Source organism: Lutra lutra, chromosome 3 (assembly GCF_902655055.1).
Source record: "Lutra lutra chromosome 3, mLutLut1.2, whole genome shotgun sequence".
Classification (NCBI taxonomy): domain Eukaryota; kingdom Metazoa; phylum Chordata; class Mammalia; order Carnivora; family Mustelidae; genus Lutra; species Lutra lutra.
In genome coordinates this window covers 198,450,475-198,474,206 of record NC_062280.1, presented here as the reverse complement: position 1 = coordinate 198,474,206, position 23,732 = coordinate 198,450,475, and the positions used below count along the sequence as shown (strand labels likewise).

The 23,732-nt window shown below is 46.7% G+C and overlaps 1 non-coding gene across 1 annotated transcript; it reads right to left on the bottom strand.

Moving 5' to 3' along the window:
* Positions 1-996: 996 nt before the first annotated feature.
* LOC125096565 (U6 spliceosomal RNA) lies at positions 997-1,103 on the bottom strand. Its single transcript, XR_007126247.1, has one exon. It is a non-coding gene; the product is annotated as a U6 spliceosomal RNA (small nuclear RNA).
* Between the last annotated feature and the right edge of the window lie 22,629 nt (positions 1,104-23,732).

Below are 23,732 nucleotides of genomic sequence, written 5' to 3'. Positions count from 1 at the left end.
CAGCTGCTTAAATATGGCTTTGAGGGTCCTGCCGTTGAATATTTCTGAGTCAAGCAGTTTCCGGGCTGGCATCTCTGACGTTACAGTGTGTGTTGGACTCTGTGGCCTCCACCAGGAAGCCCTCCCTGATACTCCTGTCAGAAGAGTACCTCTCATGGCAGTGAACCCGCCCAGCACTTTGTTCTCTAGTGACGCCTTCATGCACGACTGTGGTAGGTGGCAGGAATGACCCTCAGTCTCCAGCCCACCTTGCCAAACACCCCTCCCTGTCAGCAACTTGGCCTGGGACGTCAGCAAACATGACAAACGTGGCAGGGGGGCTCCCCTCATCCTGGGTCCGTGCTGTGGCCACAAGAATGGGTCTGAGCTGGCCGCCTAGAGGAGCGAGAGGAGTCACCGTCACTGTCCGTTGAGGCCAACACCCAGCCGAGCCCCAGACATGTGGGGGTGGGCCGGAGGAACTCTCTGGACAGATGCACGGGGCCCGTGAAAACGCCGGCCTCAGAGCTGCCCGAGCAAGCCCAGATCCGCAGAACCTCATGGGCCCCCGGGCTAACTAAGCGTTTATTCTGTATTTCATTGAGTTTCCGATAGCTGCTCCTCACTCAGCATTGCTGGTGCAAAACTGGCCCCACACGCTAGCTTAGCTCTCTCCAGGCTGTGAGCACCACACAAGGGACAAACGCTGACAAACTAAGGAGTGAGTTTAGCAAAACCCCGGTGAGACGGGCACACCCAGCTCGCTCACCGGCCCCGTTCGGGCTCATTAGAGCCCGTGATACGGTCCGAAACCCTGATTCACGGGTGAGCTAGAGTTCGCCCGCACTGACCGTCTAACTTGCAGACGTAGGACTTAATAAAGCAAATGAGGACCCAGAGCGGAAGGAGGGAAATTACTTGGTTAAGTCAACCCTCGCCTTTGTGGCATGAGTTCCGCGGGTGTGATGACAACTATCACTTTGCTTAGAAGCCTATTTTCTCTTGAAGCCAAGAGAGCAAGATACAGAAAGAAGATAGAATTTGAGTGTCATCCTTGCGCAGGGGCCATGCTAATCTTCTCTGTATCGTTCCAATTTTAGTATATGTGCTGCCGAAGCGAGCACAAGAAGATAGAATTTGAAAGATGGCACGGCACGTTTCCTGTCCCGGAGGCGCGTGTGTTTCTGTTAGGGATTACACAAGTGTTCTGGGGTTGGCCAGGATCCTCCACGCCTCCCCTATTTAAAAGGCCCAAGAAAACTGGTTTTAATAAAAGTGTTCTAATGTAATAGAACAAGCCGTAATAACATCCTGTTTCAAATCTCTGAGAAAAAAAAAAAAGGGTTTTTCAAGAATTGTGCTCCACTGACCAGAGGAGAGAGGAGTGTCAGGGCAGACCCAGTGCTCCAGGATTCTAGGGCTGTCCCCTTCAGGGGCTGATGGATGGCACTGTTAGGGGCTCTGAGTGACTCCGGAATCACACAAAAGGTCCAGAAAGCCAGAAGCCAAGAGAAGCCTTTGAACGTGGCTGTGGAGGGACGAGCGTGTGGGGTCCCCTCCGGGGATGGGAGCAGTGGCCTTGCAGGTGTAGGCAGGTGGGAGCTTGTGGCCCTGTGAGAGCACTGCCATGAGGGCGATGCCGATGTGTGTGTGCTCGGACGGGTGCAGTCCTCACACTTGGGGTCAGTTCCGACTTCGGTAACACATTGTCCCCTCCCAGGGTGTGCGGAGCGGTGTCACCCAAGGACCTTAGCGGGGCCTGCGTTCTGACGCTCGTCAGCAGAGTGGGCCGGTGGGAGTTTTATTATTTTACTGCCGTTTGACTTCTGCTGGTCTTCCTTCTCACCAGCCTCGGTAACTGGATCTGGGCCCTAGACCCACTTTCCCAGGAAAACACTGCATCTCAGTTGACCGGGGGTTCCTAGAAGGGAGCTAGGGTTTGAACGGGAGTCTGTCCTGCAGGGCACCCGAGGGAACAACAGGAGGCTGTGTGCGGTGACGGGATGGGGCAGGCGGGACAGAGCGCGGCCTGAGCTGACCCAGCCGGGTGCACACTTCTCTCGCTGGTGGAGCGGGTGGCCTCTGATGGTATCAGGCACTTGTTTCAGAGCCTGTGGAATTGTGACCAAGTGGGACAGGTCCCAGGGGTACATCGCAGCAGGAGCCCCATCTTCTAGATCGGGTTTGTGTCACTGCCTCCTCGGGCCAGAGAGGACAGTCTCCTCCAGCAGCTGTGCCCAGGCCCTCGGCATCTTCCCGGGACCCCTGGTCTGGCCACTGCTTCGCCAGTCCCAGTGGGGTCGGTGGGGAGTAACACAAGTGCCACCCACTCAGTACACAGGCAATTCTTCCCATAACTGTTCTGAGTATTTTCACTCTTCTCATTTTAAAGATAATTATGATGATGGAGGCTTGTAACTGTGGCCCCTCGGCCCTGTTAGAAAGCTAGGAGACATTCCCTCCGAGTCTGCCCAGATCCAAAGCTGTGTGACACACACGTGGTTGACTGTGGTCATGCTCTGGCAAACCGCGGTTTAGACGTTGCTGTGAGGGTATGTCATAGATGGGGTTCACACCTAGAATGAGTCGACTTTAGGTAAAGCAGATCACCCTCAGGGATGTGGGTGGGCCTCGTGCAATCAGCTGAGGTCCTGAAGAGCAGACTCAGAGGTTTCCCTGGGAAGGAATCCTGCCACCTCTCTAGCTAGGTCAGGAGATGGATACACAGATACTTAATAGACGTCCTGATGTAGATCGATTGATTGATCGATCCATATGTCATTTATCTATTATCTATCTATCCATCAATTATCTATCCATCCGCATATCATCCATCTATCTATCTAATCTATCATCCCCCCTCCTGTTTCCTTGGAGAAGCCAGAAGAGATACCCATCCCTGCTGACTTCCCACATGTAGCACACCTAGGGTTTTCAACATTGTGACTGTAGTATAAGAAAATGGCAGAGGACAAACCATATGAAACCACGAACTTTGCATTTCACGAAACTGAGCAGTATCTGGTGAGTCCCCTCAACCCTGGCAGAGGTAAGTAGTACCATGAATCTTGGCCACTGATGCATCTCTCCCATCCAAGACCTTGTCCGTAGCCCTGTGCCCACGACCCTCAACTAGTCCCGTCTCTCTAGCCTTTCACACGGCCAGAGTGGGGCCATGTTTCCACATAGATCCCAGCACGATCGGATGTTCTCATAGTTGGTGCCTGGGTTTGCTGCCATCATATCTGCCAGGGTCTCCAGAGAAACAAAATCAACAGGAGACAGATGGGGACGTAGACAATACAGGTACATGGACAGACAGATGCAGATACGTCAGTCGAGGAATATCGGTTTACAGACAGGTATAGATATGCAGAGGCATAGGCATACGGACAGACAGACACAGACAGATAGATCTGGGTATGGATTTATTTCAAGGAAGGGGTCCCTTGATTGCGAGGGCTGGCGGGCTGTTGGGGGCCAGGAGCAGGCTGCCAGCTCGGGCAAGGGCTGGGGCTGAAGTCTGGAGGCAGAACCTTCCTCCGGGAAACCTCCAGGTTTGCTCTTAAAGCAAACACTGTGCGAGTTCACGCGGCTCGTAGATGAGGTCCGCCCACGTGATCCGCTTTCCGTCCAGTCCTTAAAGATGGTCGGTGTGAGACCCCCGCCCAGCAGTAGCTAGTTTGGTGTTTGAGTCAATCACTGGGGACCAGACCCCGGCCAAGGGGACCGATGGGCCTGACCATTACGGCACGGGCTTCAGATCCCCGCAAGGTGGCCTGCTTGGGGGTCCTTTGGAAACCTTTGGGGGGTCTGCTCCTTGTCTGTGGGCACCGAGGTCCTCCTGACGTTGTCTGAATCCAGCTGACAACCTCTAGGGTGATCATACGATCATGGTCCAAACGGGGGCAATGAAGGAATTAGAAGAAAGCTCTCCGTCATCCCCCAGACTCGGCTTGGGACACACGGCCATGCTTCCACGTTCCACGGCCGGACCCTGTCCTCCGTAGCTGCCCTTCCAGAGTGGACTTGAAGGCTCATGGACAGGCCGCCTTTCGGAGAAGAAAGTCCTCACTCTGCCATCCACCCTGCTCAGACTCCACACGGCATCTCCATCCGCTCGGCAATGAACCAGATGCCTTCTACGTGATTCTTCTTCATTAAAAAAGCGTTCATGGCCCACTATTTGGGATCTTGATCCAATAATGAATTGAAAATTACAGTTTAAAAAATGTTATTCTAGTTAACAGTTGACTCCCGACCCCCACTCTGTTGTCCCAAAGCCTGTGACTCTGAGGATATCTTTCTTTCGAGTCTTTTCCCCCTTTTACCAACAGAGAAACCCATCTTCACCCTCAGATTCCCCCCCACCCCCTGCCAAGCAGGGCTCGTGCTGGGGTCTCCTCCTACGGCGCATGTTTAGGGGATCTCAAACTCATGATTTTTATTCTTTTTAGTAAGAAAGATTTGAACATGACGTGATAATTGTAGGAAATCTGGAAAGCAGAGATGTGGGATTCTTCCTCCTTTCTCTGCACCCTTCCCGTTGGAACTGGGAGTGGGCTTCCCTGCGGGGGAGGGGTGCTTGCCCGCCTGCTCACACTGGGTTTGCTTTGAGCAATGGGGTGTTAGAAAGTATAACACCAGCAGAGCCCCAAATGGGGCTTTTGTGGCCGTTCTTGGTCCCGGCATCTCTGCCGGCCCCATGAAGGGGGGTGAGTAGCGGAGCCTCAAATCCACTAGCCACAGACAGCCGAGCGCTGGACCCGGGAGCCCCGTCAAGGTCAGAGGAAACAGCTCCCCTGAACACCCCAGGCACAGACCTTCAGCAGCCACACAAAGGCTGACGACTGAAAGCCACTCAGTTTTGGGGTGGGATTGGCACACAGCATTATTGTGGCGACAGACGGCCCTTCAACAGCAAAGAATCTATTCTAAATGAGCTTCCTGACTGTCCCAATGGGAGCGCTTTGTTGGCTAAGATTCGAGAAAGCCTAAATGAACACACACATCAGAAAAGTAGCTTGCTGGTCTTGCTTTCCTAAAGGTTTCCCTTTCTTTTTTTCTTTTCCTTTAACCCCAAAATGGATACTATGTATTTGTTTACATCTGGGGACCTCTCCTTAGACAATCGCGTGGTTATTTCAGCTGGTAACACGACACGTTATACAAATACCCTCGTGCCCCTTGAATAATTTTTCCTGACCACGAGCTACTGTGTCGTAACGACGGATGTGCTGGGAACTGCTGGTATTTTGTCTCGAGGATGAGGAAGCCCACGCAGAGCCGGTTCTGTTTCGTGCCTTTCTGTGAGGCGCTGGGAGCAGAGCTGTGCCAGCTCTGGGCAGCGAGCTGGGAAGCTTCCCGTGACCCCTCGCCGCAGCACAGAGCAGCAGCGCGGCACTGATCTGTTCCTTGACGGCCGGGGAGAACGTAGCCCCCAGAAGTCTGGGCTCAGCACCTTTCCTGGGAGTGATGCTTTGATAACCCTTCGGTGTTTTTTCGTGATCGTTATGCATTTCGATGGCGCACTTAGTCTTCCACAGGTTTTGGAAAGTTACCATTCCCTAAAATAATCACCCGTTTCTGCAAGAGTTTCGTATTTGTTATCATAAATTAACCACTTTATTACGACAGGGGTAACTGTATTGTTAATTTAATTCTCCGCCCAGCTATCTTCTCATTCCTTACTTTGTAAGTATACATTGTCTCATTTTTCTTTAAGAGATTGCCAGATGTTTGACATTTTAATTAGTTTTTTTCCTCAACGTATGCGCTGTTGGATGTGTATATCAAATTTGGTTTTATTCTATTTCTGCCATCAATTTTCTTCTTTAAAAATTACTTCCTTCCTCTGGCTTTGTTTTCCTTATATTAACTTCCTGGACTGAATGCTCTCATTTATTTTCATTTCTCCTTGTTTAATAATAAAAGCTTTTACGGATATAAATCTCTCTTTGAACACAGCTTCATCTTATTTCACTGTGGTCAGAGCACTTGGCCTGCACAGCTCCTGCCTCTTGAAATTCAGTGAGGTTTTATATGTGGTCTGATGCATAATCAATTTTTATAAATACCTTGTGGATCCCTAAACAGAATACACGTGTTTCTATAAGAAACAAAATTAGAAATATATTATTTCATTTACCCTTATAATGTCATCATCATTCAGGCACCCTGAAGATTTATTTTATTTTCCGATTCTTCATCTATTGAAGAGAGGAGAATCTTTTGATAGTGAAAATGTGTACTTGATTGAATAAAAATAGAGTAAAAAGTTTATATCTAGGTATTTCCTTTCATGTTTTGTTTCTCTATCCCTTCAGTCCCTCACAAAGAATAAAATAAAATAAAATAATAAAATAAAATAAAATAAAATAAAATAAAATAAAACCAAATCTACCATGGGTCGTCAGCATGCTTTCCAGTATATACTTCCAGGATATATTTATGTAACTCGAAGAAATACAAATACATATCTTTATTTTCACATCTTTATTGTTTCACATTTGTGCTGAAATCTTTTGTTCTTAAAAATTTTTAAAGATGGATTGACTGATTTCAGAGAACGAGAGAGAGGGAGCGTGAGCCGAGGCAGGGGCAGAGGGAGAGGGAGAGCGAGCATCTCAAGCTGACCCCCTGCGGAGTGTGTGGCCCCTCTGGGGTGGGCGGAGCGGGGGGGGGGTGGGAGGGTGAAGGGGTGGGAGGGTGGGGAACCCTGCTTCTCAGGACTCAGATCATGAGTTGAGTCAAGTCAAGAGCCCCAGGCATAACCAACCGAGGCACCCAGGTGCCCTGGTGTTGAGTTCTTTTAAGGTAATTTGGAGACATAATGACGTTATGCCATAAAATACTTTAAAATTCCCCTAAAAATTTAGGAAATCTTCCTATTTAGCGCACAGCGTCTTCTCACTGGCGAACATCGGTAATGGGTTTATTGTCTCCGGCACTGAGCACGTGTGCAAACTTCCCACATCATCTCCCCAAACCCGCCGTTCTGCCCCTCAGTCCACTCTAGCATGTTTCCTTTCCTCTCCTCTCTTCAGTCTTTTTTTTTTTTTTAATACTATGTATTCAAGTGTTCAGAAAAGCCAAAGGAAGCGGTGCTGTTCAGTGCAGACCCACCACAGGGAGATGCAGGGACCTGTGGCTGCTGTTTGCAACCACCACACCCCGAGGGGGCATGTGTGAGGTCTCATCTCTCTCCTCCACAATGATTTCCATTGGCGGTGTTTCAGGGGTTGAAGTTTTCTTGACTTCTCCCCTGGAAATTGCTCTCCTTGGTCTTATTGGGAAATTATCTCACTTTTCTAATTTTTAAAATACGCTTGAGTACACCAACAGTCTTTTCTTATTTCAGACAAATGTCCTCTGTTTTAGGGATGAGTTTTGTCATTTTTAACTTTGTGTTTATGTTCTCATCCCCTCTGCCCCCTGCTCAGGACCAGCTCGGGGCTCACCACTGGTTCTGAAATGGCAGGGAACTGGGTTTTTCCATTGGTTCTACTCTCCTAGTTCATGCTCTTATCCAGCTTCCTTCCATATATTTTAACGTCCTGCTAACACCTCGACTTGAGGCTTAATTCATTTATGTTTAGTCTTTGATGTCTATTGACACAGTTTCTGAGACTATGTGTCTGACTTGGGCTGCATGTAATAGATTGTAATATATTTTTCTTAGTTTTCATTTACAGGCAGTAAAATTCATACCTCCTGTGCAGGTCTAGGAGGTCTGACAGGGGAGTGGAGTCCTGCATGCACCGCTCCTGGCAGCCCTGGACAGCTCCTAGCACCCTCCAAATTCCCTCAGAGCTGCTCGCTTCGCGCTCTCTCCCGAGCCCTTTCTCAGCAACACCCACCACACAACTGGCTGTTCTCTATCTCTAGAGTGGCACCTTTTCTTTTCTTCTACATTTCCCATGCAGTGACTTACCCGAAATTTGTACCTCTCAGTCCCCTTTAGCATCCATTCCCCTCCCTCCCCCAGCAGCTGCCGGTTTCTTCCCTGCATCTGAGAGTCTGTTTTTGCTGGCTTGTTTGTTTGTTTGCTTACATTCCACACGGGAGTGAGATCCTAAGGTATTTGTCTTTCTCTGACTGACTTATTTCACTTATAGTTTTACTTCTCACATAGCATCCTCAAGAATGTCCTATAAATGGAAACTTACGACACCTACCTTTTGTTTGGGGCTTCTTTCACGCAGCAGAAGGAATTGAAGGTTTGCTGTTCTGTTCTCCGAGCATCCCCTCTGTCTGATGCAGATAGCTTCCTTGCATCGATGTAACAAACTCCCCTCAGCCACTTACCATTTGAAAACATCTGGGTTGTTTCTAATTATTGTCAGTTTTAGATAAAACTGGCATAAATGTTTATGCCCTGGATTTTGGGAAGACACAGTGTTTTTAAAAACCAGCTTTTTGAGCTATAGCTTACACCCCATGAATTTCACCTGTGTAAGGTGTGCTGGCTAGCGGTCTTTAATGTACATGCAGAGTAACATTGTCCCATTTAAAAAAAAAGATTTTATTTATTTATTTGACACACACACACACAGTGAGAGGGAACACAAGCAGTGGGACAGGGAGAAGCAGCTTCCTGTTGAGCAGGGAGCCCAATGCGGATCTCGATCCCAGGACCCTGGGATCATGACCCGAGCTGAAGGCAGACACTCAACGACTGAACCACCCAGGTGCCCATGCATTGTCCCATTTACCTGTTGCTGCATCTGATTTGCCACTGTTTTGCTGAAGATGCTTTTGCTTATGTTCATAAGAAATATTGGTGTATGATTTTCTTTGCTGACAGTCTTTGATTCCTTTTGGGATCAGAGTAGTGATTGCCACATGGAACGGACTGAGGAGTGTTCTCCTCTGTTTCCCAAAGGGATTGTATTAGAGTTGACATTATTTCATCCTCAAGTATCTGGTAGAATTCATTGTGGAAACTGTCTTGGTCTGGGATGTTCTTCACTGGGAGGTTTTTAACTCTGCAACCAACTTCTTTAACAGACAGAGAACTAATCAGGGTGAATTTTTGAAACCTTACAAGGCATTGGTCTACTTTCTGTGATGTCAGATTCATGGACAGACTCGTTTGAAGCATATTCCCCTGTGACTCATTATGCCTTTAATAGCTATAAGGTCAGCAGTAACACAATCTCTCCTTTCTGATATTGGTAATGCATGTCTTCTCTCTCTTACCTGGAGCAGTCTCTCAAGAGGTTTATCGATTTACTCAGTCTTTCAGAGAACCAGTTTTGTTATCAGTGTTTTTTTTTTCTCTGTTATTTTTAATTTCAATTGTTTCTGCTTTTTAATGTTTCCCCCCTGCTAGCTTGGAGTGTAATTTGCTTTTCTTTTTCTTATTTCTTAAAGTGGAAGCATAGATACTTGATTTAGGATGCTTCTTTTCTAACACAAATGTTTTCTGTCCTAAGCTATCAAATAGCTGCATCCTACAAATTTTGCTATATTGCACTTTCCTTTAAATTTATTTCAAAATACTTTCAAGTTTCCCTTGAGACTTCCTCCATAACCTTGGTTGTAAAAGTGTGATGCTAAATTTCCTAATGTTTGTGCATTTTCAAAGCATTTTTCCGTTATTGATTTATGGCTATGTATGGCAGGGGAATGCCTTTTCCTGATTTAAGTTCCTTCAGTTTGGCTTTGTGACCCAGAATATGGTTTATCTTGGTGAGCATCTATGTACACTTGGACAATAGTATGCATTTTGCTTGTTGAATGTGGAGTCTGTAACGTCACAAGGTAAGGTTTTCAGTGTTGGTGGCAGGTCCTTGATTTCCTTGGTAATTTTCTGTCTACTTGTTTGATCCATCAGTGCAAGAGGACCCCTGTCATCTCAAAGTATGGTTGTGAATTTGTCGGGGTTTCTTTATTTTTTGTGTCATTATCCTGGAACTTTGCTTTTGGATGCATACACATTTAGGATTATTATTTATTTTTGATTAATTGACTTTTTTATAGCAATGAAAGGTCTGTCTATATTCCTAATAATTTTGCTTCCTCTGAAGTCTACTTTTTCTGTTATTGCTATACCCACTTTAGGTTTTTCAATCAGTATTTGCTTGGTAAGTTGTTTTACTACCCATTTACCTTTAATTTACCCATATAATTATATTTGTGGTAGATTCCTTATAGATGACATGTAATTATTTTTTAATAAAGTTCAGTCTGTCGGTTTCTTTTAATTTATGCTATTTTAGGCCATTTCTATTTAATGTAATTATTGAAGTGATTAGATTTAGGTTATTGTTGAAATTGTGCCAGCTTTGAGATTTGGGAATTTTTTGAAGTTGGCTATTGTGTTCTTTGACATGTCCCCACCATTTGGGGGGCCCCTCCTGACTTTTTGGTGCCACACAATGTTCCAGGCTCATCTTATATCTTCCTCACCACAGCCTTGGGATAGATATCCCTCTGAAGAGCTCTAGCTATCACCTAAAGATGATATTTAAGGATCAAGTTATATGTGCTAACTGTGTTCATTGCTACTTTAATCCCATTAGGACTTCTTCATGGACAGATAATAAATAAAAAATATGGACAAATAAAAAAATGAACATGTACACATCTTCACCTGCTTCAGTATCTATCCATGGGTCTGTGTGTTCATTAGTTCATGCCTTTGATTCCAGCTCAACATGCTGGAGTTCATTCTAACATTTCCTTTTCTTCATGTGTAACTTATTACTCTGGTAATGGGAATCCTGGCTGTCATTACCTAAAAAATATTTACTTAGGTTTTCAGTCTTGGAGCACACAAAGACTAATTTCAGAACCTCTCTGCCACATCCCTGTGAAAAACAAATTCACTAACCAGAGTAGAATGTTTGTATACTATTCTGTTTGTCTTTATCTTAAGGTCCCTAAATTTTTTTATTAATATGTTTTCACTGCTTAGAGGCAACTCTGTGGCGTTTATCAGTCATCCCCCTACATCCCCCTGCTATGGATTTGCTTCATTGAGCTTCACTTTCCAGTCCCTGAAGCCCAGTCATCTTAACTGGGTGGAGAATTTATTTTTGGACAGTATGAAAAACACCTTTGCTAGAAATGATGAGCTAACAAGGTACAAGTTCCAGAAGCCATGGCTCCAGTGGTCCATCCAAACTCAGCACCTTGCTCTGCCAGCTTCATGGTCCACATGGAAAGCGCTATCCAAAAGCCATTTTTGCCTAACGGGAAGCAATTGAATAAATGGAAGTGTAGTGGGAGGGAAAGGATCTAGATGATTCCAGACACCTTGGAAAAGAATCTCTGTGTGATGGGAATGTTCTTCCCTACTAAGCCTGTAAGGGCGGGGGGGGGGGGGAATGGAAATTGTTTCATTTCCCTGTGCATGATCAAGTTATTGTAACTCTGTTCTCATTTAACTTTTGATTCTTAGAAATTACACCTCTGGTCCAGCAGAGCTGGAGATTTCTGTGGCCCATTTCTTTTTGAAATCATTTGTTTATTTGTATTTAAGAGAATTGGAAAGGAAATTTAAGAGAAGTTTCTTCTAAAAACTCTTTGGTCAGAGTAGATATGAAGCCACCATCTCACTCTGATGCTAGGAAGTTTCTGTTTCTAATGTGTGATCTTCTGGATAGTCTAGAATATGCACAACCTTGCCTTTTTTAATCTCTTTTTGGAAGAGGAACATGATTCTGCTGCTGTATTTTGGGGACTTTTAGAGCAAGAAATAAGAATGCTGCCAGTTGACAGCATTGAAGTCATTGATTGGTTCTTACTGGTTTTGTCAGATTTAAGTAATGAATTAACTATGTAAGAATGAGGGCTTCTAACATTCATGTCAGAATTTAATACCAAAATCTTTGTGTTTTTTTTTTTTTTTTTTTTTTTTTTTTTTGCTTTACAGGTGTTTTCCATGCAACTAGATTATTTTTCTACCCTATGCACAGACGATGGGTCATTTCATCATCTCAATATCCCTGCCCCAGCCACACGTGTGTTTAAGTAAAAAACACAATAGTGCACCTTTTCATCTAATACTCTGTCTTAAGACAAAAACAGAACTGAATGCAGTAAAAACTTGCTGAATCACTACACTGCACCCCTGAAACTAATACAGCATTGTATGTCACCAATGTTTCCATAATAAACGTTTTTAAAAAGACAATAGCAGTTTGGAATGGGATTTATGGAAGCATCAATGCAAATTTGATGAGTTTCATAATTATTTTTAATGATTGTTATTTATGCCTTATTCTTTTTTAAAAAATTTATTTATTTATTTATTATTTATTTATTTATTTATTTAATTTCTTTTCAGCATAACAGAATTCATTGTTTATGCACCACACCCAGTGCTCCATGCCATATGTGCCCTCCATAATACCCACCACCTGGTTCCCCCAACCTCCCACCCCCCACCCCTTCAAAACCCTCAGATTGTTTTTCAGAGTCCATAGTCTCTCATGGTTCACATACCCTTCCAATTTCCCTCAACTCCCTTCTCCTCTCCATCTCCCTATGTCCTCCATGTTATTTGTTACGCTCCACAAATAAGTGAAACCATATGATAATTGACTCTCTCTGCTTGACTTATTTCATTCAGCATAATCTCTCCCAGTCCCATCCCTGTTGCTACAAAAGTTGGGTATTCATCCTTTCTGATGGAGGCATAATACTTCATAGTGTATATGGACCACATGTTCCTTATCCATTTGTCCTTTGTAGGGCATCTTGGTTCTTACCACAGTTTGGCGACCTTGGCCATTGCCGCTATAAACATTGGGGTACAGATGGCCCTTCTTTTCACTATATCCGTATCTTGGGGGTAAATACCCAGTAGTGCAATTGCAGGGTCATAGGGAAGCTCTATTTTTAATTTCTTAAGGAGTCTCCTCACTGTTCTCCAAAGTGGCTGCACCAACTTGCATTCCCACCAACAGTGTAAGAGTGTTTCCCTTTCTCCACATCCTCTCCAACACATGTTATTTCCTGTCTTGCTAATTTTGGCCATTCTAACTGGTGTAAGGTGATATCTCAACGTGGTTTTAATTTGAATCTCCCTGATGGCTAGTGATGATGAACATTTTTTCATGTGTCTGATAGCCATTTGTATGTCTTCATTGGAGAAGTGCCTGTTCATGGCTTCTGCCCATTTTTTGACATGATTATCTGTTTTGTGTGTGTTGAGTTTGAGAAGTTCTTTATAGATCCTGGATATCAGCCTTTTGTCTATAGTGTCATTTGCAAATATCTTCTCCCATTCCGTGAGTTGCCTCTTTGTTTTGTTGACTGTTTCCTTTGCTATGCAGAGCTTTTGATCTTGATGAAGTACCAGAAGTTCATTTTTGCTTTTGTTTCCTTTGCCTTTGGAGACATATCTTGGAAGAAGTTGCTGTGGCTGATATCGAAGAGGTTACTGCCTATGTTCTCTAGGATTCTGATGGATTCCTGTCTCACAATTAGGTCTTTTATCCATTTTGAGTTTATCTTGGTGTACAGTGTTTTTTTTTTTTATTTGCTTTTCAGTGTTCCAGAATTCATTGTTTATGCACCGCACCCAGTACTCCATGCAATACATGCCCTCCATAATACCCACCACCAGGTTCACCCAACCTCCCACCCCCTGCCCTTCCAAAACCCGCAGATTGTTTTTCAGAGTCCGTAGTCCCTTATGGTTTGTTTTACCCTCCAATTTTCTCCAACTCCCTTTTCCTCTCCGTCTCCCCATGTCCCCCATGTTATTCCTTATGCTCCACAAATAAGGAAAACCATACAATAATTGATTCTCTCTGCTTGACTTATTTCACTCAGCAATATCTCCTCCAGTCCCATCCATGTTGCTACAAAAGTTGGGTATTTATCCTTTCTGATGGAGGCATAACACTCTATTGTATATACAGACCATATCTTCTTTATCCATTTTCCTGTTGAAGGGCATCTTGGTTCTTTCCACAGTTTGGCGACTGTGGCCATTCCTGCTATGAACATTGGGGTACAGGTGGCCCTTCTTTTCACTACATCCATATCTTTGGGGTAAATACCCAGTAGTGCAATTGCAGGGTCATAGGATAGCCCTATTTTTAATTTATTCAGGAATCTCCACACTGTTTTCCAAAGTGGCTGCACCAACTTGCATTCCCACCAACAGTGTAAGAGTGTTCCCCTTTCTCCACATCCTCCCCAACACATGTTGTTTACTGTCTTGTTAATTTTGGCCAGTCTAACTGGTGTAAGGTGGTATCTCAACGTGGTTTTGACTTGAATCTCCCTGATGGCTAGTGATGATGAACATTTTTTCATGTGTCTGTTAGCCATTTGTATGTCTTCTTTGGAGAAATGTCTGTTCATGTCTTCTGCCCATTTTTTGACGTGATTATCTGTTTTGTGTGTGTTGAGTTTGAGGAGTTCTTTATAGATCCTGGATTCAGTCCTTTGTCTGTGTTGTCATTTGCAAATATCTAACCTGAAATGTATTTCTAACCTTGAGAAGAATACATTTTTCTAATGTGTTATTTTAATGTCCTTAAAACATATTCCTAAGCAAATGTTCAAACATACTGAAAAGTTGGAAGAATTTGACAGTGAGCACCTGTATACCCAACCTTTAGGTTCAACCCTTAACATTTTACTCTGTCTTATCTCACATTGATTTATCTATCCATCAATATTTATTCTATTTAATGAATTCTTAACTTGGAGTCACACTTTATCTTGAATGACCCTTGGACTTGAGGTAGACTTCATTCTCAGAGCCCTTGAATAAGATTTGTCTCCAGGTTCCCACAGTTTTACTCTGCCTCTGTTTACCTTGTTTGAGCTGTTACACCAGTCAAAAAGTGATTTTATCACATATGTCTTAGTTTCCTGTCTCTGGTCAGAGATCCTCCCTGGTCAGCACCTCTCAGGGTGTTTCCTGTCACTCTCTGTCCCTGTGTGTCACATCTTGCTTCGGCCCTTAGCATGGCTTTGTCCTCTAACTGAGCACCCAGACTGGAAACATGCAAAAGGAAATTTTCATTTTCGTTTATCTGTAACAAGCACTTAGATCTGTTTCTGTCTCGGAGAATTCGAGTTTGTGAATGTGAAGAGCTGCTCATCTGACTCCTGGTTTCTGCTCTGAATCACTGTCTAGAAACATGAAGTTTTTTAAAGATGCCTTTCTGTCCCTAACAGTGTTCCTTAAGGTGTCAACATCTATTGGAGGAAAAAGCCCACAGTTATTAATCACTGAACATCCATTCCCTTCTCAGAGAGGTGATTGATAGCACTTTCATCGAAACTCCGAAGGGTGAAGGCCCGTCGACAGACTGTCCCTGACAGCAGGCTTCTTCAGCCTCACAACCAAAGCTGCACCCTGTCTCACTTTGTATTTTATTAATCAGCTTTCCCATGCATTTCTCCTTGCACTGCAAGATTGTTTCGTTGCAAATTAACTCCCAAATCATTTGTGTGTGTATGTTTGTTCTCTCCCCGTGTATAGCCTTTGCCTACGGAAGGTGGCCCGTTACACCTCAAAACTTCTTTTTCCTTGTGAATTAAATTGCCGAAAATGACTTATCAAATGGATAAATTACTTCAGGGAAGAGCTTACTCAACTAATTGAAGGGGAGGAGAAAGCCCGTTTCCCGATTCTCACTTCAGTCCCACTCACGGAATACAGCTATCCAAGAAGCTAGTCCCATGCGGGCCGTTCCTGGTGATGGGAAGGGGAGGCGAGGAGCCCCCCGGAGTGGGTCAGAGCCTGGGCCAAATCCTGAGACCAAGGTCAGGGCCACACCGCCACAAGAGGAGATGGATGTCCTCTGCTCCGGGGATCTCTTTCTAAGAAAATGAATGTTGTCTCTCTCTGCCATTGTAGTGACAGAGCTACACGCTCGTACCTCCTTCTTTGCCGAAGTACGATGTGTCAGTAAGGCATAGCAGATGACCTAGCAACTATCTGATATTTACTTTGTACCATGCAATAGTGCAAAGCAGCAGCCTTAAAATTTTTTTGCCAGCCAAAAAAGATGTTTGAAAAACTGCACTACCTGCTCTTTTTTAAGACAATAGCTAAAGATTCTATGTAAAAGTTGTGATTGGGGCCCCTGGGTGGCTCAGTTGGTCGGGCGTCTGCCTTCGTTCGGCTCAGGTTGTGATCCTAGGGTCCGAGGCTCGAGCCCTGCGTGGGGATCCCTGTTAGGCAGAGAACCTGCTTCTCCCTCTGCCTGCTGCTGCCCTTACTTGTGCTCTTTGACAAATAAATAAATAAAATCTTAAAAAATATAAAGTTATAATTGTTTGGAAAACTATAACTTCTGGGGTACAGTGAATATGAACTTTTAAAAATTAAAGTGGCACATCATTAAAAAAAATAAACCCAGTGGAATCTAAGTTTCCTCCTATGTTGATACCCGTCACCACCCATTTAAAAGGATGTGAACAAGTTCTTTTACGATAGAATATTTTCTCTATTTCTTTATTTGAGTTGCACTTTCCCACAGAGTTTTGTTTATGTAATATTTTACTGTTCAACTTACATAATTCTTTTCTCAAGAGCTGTATATAACATCTTTTAAAACTCTGTATTCTCTGCTCATTTCTTTTTTTTTTCTCTGCTCATTTCTAATGACCTATAGTCCTCTACATTTTTATTGTCAATTGAGTCATTACAAGTATTAGCTGAAAAAATGGACCAAAACAGCAGACATATTATGAAATTACAGGCATCATTATTAAACACAAGAAAGTAAAGTTGTACTGGAAATGTATCTTTATAGGAATGGGGCTTTCTATCGATCAGTGTGTTTATCACAGATGACTATTTATTAAAAGAATTAGGCAGGGATCCCCATCAATTCAACTCTTAATTTTTATTTCTATAGTTTTGAGTACGAAAATAACTTGTTCCAATAAATCAGTGCTTGGCATTGGAAGGGGTTTCATTATCACTATGGTATTCGATTACCTATACTTATTTCAAACTGTACACACAAAAAATTACATAGTGATCTCTCATTAAGAGGATTTTAGGGGCACCTGGCTTAGTGGGCTAAGTCTCTGCCTTCGGCTCAGGTCATGATCTCAGGGTCCTGGGATCGAGTCCCGCATCGGGCTCTCTGCTTGGCAGGGAGCCTGCTTCCCCCCCTCTCTCTGCCTGCCTCTCTGCCTACTTGTGATCTCTCTCTCTCTGTCAAGTAAATAAATAAAAATAAAAATAAATCTTTAAAAAAAGAGGATTTTAAAGTATTTATCAGACTCCAACGCAATCAGGATTTTCTTAGTTTTACTTGACAGCAAAGAATCTGAAGTGAGCCGCCTTGCAAAGTGATTTATTACATAGTCGTTAGAGCCTTAGGCTGTGCAAACTTTGGGATATTATACTACAAATGCTTTACCGAGAATCAGCAAATGACTGTCATCATACCAGATACTCTTCTCTTTGGAGGCACCCATTTTTTAAAAAACTCAAAATACCAGAAAACTTTAGCAATTCAGGAATATTGTTAATTTCAACACACCTTTACCAATGCAGGACGTTTTTCATAAATAGGATTACTGTGTCATACATTTTTAAGTATGTTTTCATCAAAACCTGGGAGTTGCAGTCATAAGCCGAGGTGCAGGGGAATGTGGTCATTCACCGCGCTCCTCCTCACCAAAACCGCGCAGAGAGCGCGTTGGCCGATCTTCGAAAGCACACGTCAGGCGGGTGGTGGCTCCTCTCGTCCTAGGCGCAAGGGGCATCCTTGAGCCTGCGGTCGGCTGCCTTCGATATTTCTTGTCTCCATTTTTTAAAAAAGATTTATTTATTTTAGGGAGAGAGAGGGAGGGAGAGAAAGAGAGTGGGGAGGGGCAGAGGGAGAAGGAGAGGGACGATCTTAAGCAGACTCAGTGCTGAGCACAGATCCCGGTGTGGGGCTCGATTCCGTGACCCTGAGATCACGACCTCAGCTGAATCAAGTCAGAGGCTCAAACGACGGAGCCAAATCCAGGTGCCCCTTTTGTCTCAGTTTTTGCTGGGTCCTCGTGGTAGGCTCCCATGGGTGAGCAAAAGTCAGAGAATAATTTAGGAGGTGAGAGGCTTTATGCCACCAAACTAAAGTTGTCCTTATCACATTCAGCTCTATAATAGGTCAAAATTTGGAAATCTCACCAGGGGCTAAAATACCCTGCTTGGAAGCCCAGACTGGGTTCTGGGTTCTCAGGTGAAATCAGAGCTATCGGACGCGGAGCACAAAAAGTAGCACGAGGTGCTGTTTCCCTTCTCTTGCTTCAGTTTGGTAGGAAGTAGGGTTTATGCAGCTGGGAAAGTGCACCCCAGTAGGGTTTGGAAGGGGAGAGAGGAGAAACAGTCTTCCCTGAAGTGCGAGACCATGAGCTGAGAGATGGAGAGAAGGGAGAGCAAGCGGCAGGTGTGAGGCTTCGGGAAAGAGCTCCTCGAAGAAGGCTGCCTGGGGACGGACCCACTTAACGCAGTTCGTGCCCCACACGCTTTGGAAATCACTTGGGGAAACGCCAGCGTGCAGATCCCTGTTTTATTTTATTTATTTTCTTACTTATTAATTAATTAATTAATTAATTAATTTGAGAGAGAGAATGAGAGAGAGAGAGAGCATGAGCAGGGGGAGGGGCAGAGGGAGAAGCCGACCCCCTGCCGAGTAGGGAGCCCGATGCAAGACTCGATCCCGGGACTCCAGGATCATGACCTGAGCTGAGGCAGTTAGGCAGTTGCTCAAACAACTGAGCCACCCAGGGGCCCCCAGACCCCTGTTTTAAGGACTGGATGAGCTCTAATGAGAAAGGAAGAAAAATGAACCTTCACTGAGCAGAGACCACGAGCACGGCGCAGGGAGTAATTTGCAACTGTTACCACGTAGTTGAAGATTGTCTATCGACAGGAGTTAAACTAGAGAATGGGCCAAATCATACAAATGTTCTGGCAACATTTAAAGGTTCAGATTTTTAAAAAGCCCAATGCCTGTAATAAATAATGGAAGGCCGGTCTCTCGTGGCCTGTGGGGAGGTGCCCGTCCCCCCCTCCCCCTGGCTGCGTACATGGAGGGCGGCTCAGACCCGGTTTACGAGTCCAGTGATCTGGGCAGGGCTGAGGGTCTTGGTGCAGCTCTCTGGTGATGCTGGGGGTTTTGCGTCGGTTGCCGTGGTTCACTGTCCTCTTGTGATGACTGACACCTGTGTGAAGGTGCGGTCGTGAGGCGTCGGGTTTGCGTTCTCTACTTCTTCACTGGTCCACGCACCCAGAAGGCAGACCGAGAGGCCGCATCTGGGTGCTGGGCTGGGTCCTGTCGTCCTCCAAGCGTAGAGCTCCCTCGAAGACACACACTTCGGAAACGACCATCATCCGGAACGTGCCACATCCCAGACACTCACAGGGTCTCGTTCTCGGTAGAGAGGGTCATTCACATCGAACACACACACTGGGGAAAAATCCTAAGCTGTGACAAGAAATGTAATCGGTTCCACGTTGCCCACGTTCCAGCTGTCCTTGGGAGCTGCAGCGTGGAGACCCAAGTGGCTAAATTTGGGCCGTTGAGAGTGAGAAAACGCTACGTCCTGAAGTGAGCGGACGGAACTCACGGCCTGCAAGTCTGTGGTCCCCAGGAGAGCAGCACCCAGCGCGCCCAGACCCTCCTCGGCTGCCACACAGCAGTGGCTGCTCTTCTAGGTCCTTCCAGCACCTGCCAGCCGGCTGGTGGCCCCCGTCCCGGTGACATTCTGGGGAGTGCACAAGGCATCTTACCCAGTTCTTGCGATCCTTCCGAATAATTCTAATTCCTGAGACAACTGGGACGAACAGGAAAGCCGTGTCCGCTGACGCTGTGGCTGCAGGAAAGCCCCGATGCCAGGTCCCGGGGAAGGAGCCTCTGTTTGCACCTTCCTTACATCAACCTGAAGGCGAGAGGCAGACCTGAAATTCATTTCATTTGTGTGTGTGTTTTAAGATTTTATTATTTATTTATTTGCCCGAGAGAGTGAACACAAGCACGGGCAGCGGCAGGCAGAGGGAGAAGCAGACTCACGCTGAGCAGGGACCTAACGGGGGGCGGCGGGCAGGGGGGGCTCAATCCCAGGACCTTGGGATCGTGACCTGAGCGGAAGACAGATGCTTAACGACTGAGTCACTGAGGCGTCCCAATTTATTTCTGTTTGTCACATTATGTCACACAAAAATTCTGGAAAATGTGAAAATAATGTGTCTGTGATCTCAGTTCATGTGAGTGCGATGGACCCGGAGAGAGCAGCTCAGCGGAACTTGGGCTTAAAAATGCAGGATGGTGTCCACTCACAGGGTGTGAGCCCGCTTCCCACTTCGAATACGCAGCCCGAGTTTTGCCCTCAGCCGGAGGAAGGGGAGTGAGAGACCACTGTGTCCCTGCCGGTCAGTGCTGGCTTCGGAAGGGAGGTCCAGACAGCGAACTCGGAAAGTGTGGCCCTCGGATGGGAGGGGCTGGTGCTGTCACCCGTGTCCCACACCCTTGGCCCCGGGCACCCTCTGCACTACAGCTCCTGTCCCAGGGGCAGCTGGGGTCATGTCTCGGGTCCTCCTCCCCCGAGAGAGAGACGCGGGCTGGTTCAGGGTTTCTCCCGAGTGGTGTGTGTGGTCCCTAGGCTTCCTGCGCTCGGTGCTCACCGTCTCTGTCAACTAGGTATTTGGGCGTGTGGAGCGACGATTGTCTCTCACCGGCTAAATCTGGTGCTTATGCTGGTGACTTTTCGCTCCTTGGCACAGACTAGCTGGCAGAGAAATGCCACAGACTGTTATGTTTCTCTTCCCCACTGTGTGTCCTGTTCCTTGCAGAGGGGACGTACTCTGGAAGTGGAGGTGAATAACTTCTTATACGATTGGCTTCTATTTTGAACACAAGGGAGAACCCACGTTTTTGCCGGTGGAGACTTAGGAATTCATATTTGCTTTTATATGTGTTTTGAGAGAAGAAGTTTAATAGTTACTTCTCCTACTTTGGGGTGTAATGTACAAGTTTCCTCTTATGTATCTTGCAGACATAATATAATTACAAGCCCCCACTCAGGATGTTTGGGGAAAGGATATAAGAAACTGCTTTAGTGTGACTCCCAGATTTCCCATTGGAATGTTCCAGGGGGCATGACAGATGCCCTAACTCAGCAACAGAAATACCGCCTGAGGACCCATTGTCATTCTGAAGTTGGTAGCGAGCGAAACTGAGCATCTCATGTGAGAGACGAGCTTACCCCGAAAGTGTCCTTGAGCGGTTATCCATGTGGGCCTTGTGGCAGGTGGGAACCTCCTGGCTCATCTCAGGGCCGTCCCCAGCGCTCCCCTGAGAAGCGGGACCTAAGCACATCGACATTCCCAGCCCACATCAGGAACGCAAATTCTACCCCACCCGGGTATTGTAAAGACCACACTTCTAAATCATGAAGCCATCTGCACCAGTGCCTTCTGAATAATGGGGTTGGTTCAGAATGCATTTATGAATGACTAAAGCCCTGATTTGGGCATCACTGCAAACATTAGGATACGCTATTCAAGGAGACTGGTCTCTTTGCCGGGACTCGGCCCAGCTTCCTGGGTGTCACCGGCTCTAAGCTACACTGAGATGTGGGTTTCTGATAGGTTCGGCTGTAAATACGGTAATCACAAACGCCAGCTGACCACGGAGCACTTATCTCAACAAGACTGACAGGCCCAGAGGAACAAAACTCATGGCACCCTCCACAAGAGCACAATGCCCTACAATGGGGGTTAGCACACGGTGTCCATGGGCAGCGGGGGAGACAGAGATGCTGCTGAGCGGGATGTGTGATCCGAGCCTGAGTGGAAAGCATGCACTTGGGGAACACGCAGACTCAGACGATGGGCACCCCTGGGAAAAGCCTCTCACACCGGGTCAGCGGTGAGGCCCGGTCCGCTGCGAGACGGATGGATGAAAAGGAGCAGCTTCGGGATTACGAGGGGGCGACTCCCCATGGCAACGGGGTCTCTCAGCGTCCGTGCATGTTCTGGGCGGAGCTTCCTTCTTGGTGTGCCCGGTACAGCTGCTGGATGGAGCCGAGCCTGCACACTGCGGTCCCACTGCGCAGAGCTGGCCTGCAGGGGCTGGGCACTCCAGGGGAGGCTCTTGGCCGTTGGTTACGCCCGCTTTCTCTTCTGTGCGCACTGCCGCTGGGAGCGGAGACATTTTTCCTCTGGGCTTTATCCTGCTTGCCTCGGCCGTCGCGCAATATAGCAGAGCCACACACAAGCTTGGGATGCTCGCCATACAGAAGACGTGTTAAAAGCCACAAAGACAGCTCATTGTCGTCCGTGGACAGAACACGGGTTAAAGAGTAGAACGTACAGTACGATGTTGGTTTACTTGTACAGTACTTTTATATACAACTCTTTTCCCTTAAAATTGGTTTCAAGGGAGAAATAAAACCAAAAAGATCACAAACCTTATTTTTTCCGAAGATCATAAGCCTTTAGGAGGCAGTCAGGTGTCCTGAGCCCCCAGCTCAGCTGTGTTCACGAAACACTATTGAGCGTATTGTTTTGCATGTGGGGGCAGGTGAGTTCCAGCAGGTGCAGGAGGAGGCAGCATCCCGGCAGGCTCCTGGAGGCTGAGCAGGGATGGGGCTCTCTGGCTTACACTTGTCTGTCAGGACCCTCGCTGCTATCAAGGGGCCTCCCTGGGTACCCCTTTCACGGGGTGCCCGGCTTGGTTCCGTAGTCTTTCTGAGTCTGCAGGTGTCTGTCCGTGCTCCCCTCACTCCCGGAGATCCCCAGCATCTTCCCCAAGTGCTTCTCAAGGGTGGTTCTCCCTCGTCCCCTTGAAGCCCCCTCCTCCCCTCAGCAGCCTGTGGTGACCTGTGATGGCCCCAGCCCCATCTCGTGGAATCTTCTGGCTTTAGAGCCCATGGTTCGTTGCTTTCTTCTCTTATTTCCACATCCAGACTCTCGAGGGAGTTGGTCTGTGCCGGGCAGCTGCTCTGATGGCTGCTCAGCCATGGGATGGAGCCCGTGGCTGCCACATATTCCCGTGGGCATGCTGTCAGCGGGACAGGAGACGTCCGCAGGGCAGGCACGCTGGCTGGTGTGTCCAGCTGCACAGGGCTGGGAGACAAGGCAAGAGGGAAGAGGAAGGAGCGAGCGGGGGCTTCTGGAGGAGGCCACCGCAGGGATGGGCAAGCACAGGAGGCATTCCTAGGTGAGGTGAGAAGGGGAGACTCTGGGATGTGTTTCTCTGGAGGACACTGGTCATTGAACGACTGTCTGACCTCACCAAGGTCGAGATGCCTGCACCTGAGCTGTTTCAGACATGAGAAAACGGGGGCCCAGCGGTGAGGCTGTTCCTGGCAGAGCAGCATGCTGAGGGGCTGTGGCCCCGGGCTCCGTCTCGCCGGAGGGACCAGCTGCTGCCCCTTGTGCGGGAGATGCCGGCTGGCTTGCTGCCTCTGGCTGTGTAGACCGAACCATAAGGATTGCAGCGCCCGGTCCTAGATGGGAACGAACATTTCTGTACGAGTCCTTACCCTCCCAGGATTGCACTCCACATTGCCACGTGCCAAATTGCCCAAACCCGCTCGGATGCCGGCTCCTTGCTGCGCTGGTTTGCATCTGCTGATCCAGGAACCAAAACCCCCAAGCGGACGAAAGACTGGGTAGAAGTATTTTAGCAGTACCCACATTTGTTAGACTCTTGCTAAATGATTTCCATCCTCTGCAAAATATTTTGGAATGTCTTGGAATTTTACTGCGGAAAGCCCTTGTGGTTTTCTCTCTGGGTTGGGGGGAGGCAGGCACCCGGTGTTAC